A 1,777-nucleotide genomic window follows, 5' to 3' on the forward strand; every position below is an offset into this window, starting at 1 on the left:
CACTTTCGTAATGACAAAAGATCACGGATCTAACTTTCCTAGCTTAGCCAAATCAACGAATCTCTTTCATAAATGCAATTTGCTTTAGGAAACAAATGATAGATCCTTTCCTACCTTAGCCAAATCAACGGATCTCTTCCATTAATGCAATTTGCTTTAGGAAACAAATAATAGATTCTTTTCTACCTTAACCAAATCAGTGAATTTCTCTCATTAATGCAATTTGCTTTAGGAAATAAATAATAGATTTTGAGGAAACAAATAATGGATTTAAAGAAATTCATAGGTAAACCATCTCTACTACTTATTAAAGAAGAAAACATGTACATCGCTAAGTGTACCCAGCCTAACGTACACATAACAACATAGCTCAATTATAACCACACGATCAGAATCACTTAATTTAATCTAATCCAGAGCCAAAAACGCACTTAGCAATTTACCTGGGCGGACGAAAACTCTGCCGTACCAAACGTTCCGCGCGCCCCGCGTCGACCCCGGTACATCGTTTCCTAATCCAAGGAAAGGAAAACACAATCCGATATCGAAAGATCCCTGAATGCAGGTGAGCGACGCGGTCAACACGGGGAGGCGGCGGCATCTCGAGGGAACGGTGATGGCCAAGTTGTGGGCTCCGGCGGGGCTGCTGTGGATCTGGCGGATGGCAGCAAGATCGGGTCGACGACGGACGGCTCCGGCGAGAGTCGGAGGGACGACGGCGGCGGCTGAGCTCCTCCATGGCCTGCTGCAGTTCCAGGGAGAACAGAAGGAAGGGAGGCGAGGAAGGGCACGGCCAGCAGGCTCTCACCTCTCTTACCTCCATGCCGCCGTCGACACGACCCCCGAGCCTAGACCACGACCCATGCGACGGGACCCCGCTGATGCCGGCGGCGGTGCCGGGTTCCATGATCTATTCGACTTCATGTGTCGAATCATCAAGTCCGCACCAGCACTCCGCCGGGCCCCTCAGTGGGATCGGCGTCCGTATCAGCTCCTGCCTCTGCAAGTCAAGGGGTAGGCTGCTCGATCGCATCTCCAAGAGTCCCTCGCCGCCACAACGCCTGCAGTCGCGGATGGCCGTACCTGTCGACGGGAGCGGCTGAGCAGGGGACATCCCGCCGATCCGATGGCGGAAGGGCGAGATAATGGGCAAGTCTACCTCGGGTTGAATCTGGACACCAGCGAGCTCCTTGCAGTAAACCAAGTGCTGGACTTTTGCATTTTGTTTATCAGGTTTGCACTGTGTGAATCACGCCGGTCTGGCTCTCACCCCTCTCTGACCTCCATGCCGTAGTTGGGCGCTCCTCCGAAACAAGATTATCGCGTCCAGGTATACAGTCCGCCACAAAACTCTCCCGTGCAGTGGGCGTACAGAAGGTACCTTCCTCTCCTGATTTTGTATATGGCAGTGTAGTACTATGTGGTTAACTGAAAACGAAGAGTAAGCAAATTAGTTCCTGTCAGAACAACTGTAGCCAGCATCGCCGCCGTCGCTTATGGAGCTCCACACCATTCCCCAATTGTACGAGAGCATGTTCGATCTTCGCCATTCTATACTATGTGCAAATGGTCAACTCTTTTCCAAACAAGAAGATATGAGGATTAGGCATATATGCCCCATAAGGTAGCTATATTCATGTGTTGTAGTGTGGATTATGGTCACGCTCTGTCTTGGACTGCAGATAGCTAGGTTAACAAAAATGGATACTCTGCATATTTTCTGAATTTTTAGTAAGGTCTACATGAATAAGGTTAGCAGTAGTTCTGACTTGGGGCA

This window comes from Triticum aestivum, chromosome 2D (genome assembly GCF_018294505.1).
Source record: "Triticum aestivum cultivar Chinese Spring chromosome 2D, IWGSC CS RefSeq v2.1, whole genome shotgun sequence".
Lineage (NCBI taxonomy): Eukaryota > Viridiplantae > Streptophyta > Magnoliopsida > Poales > Poaceae > Triticum > Triticum aestivum.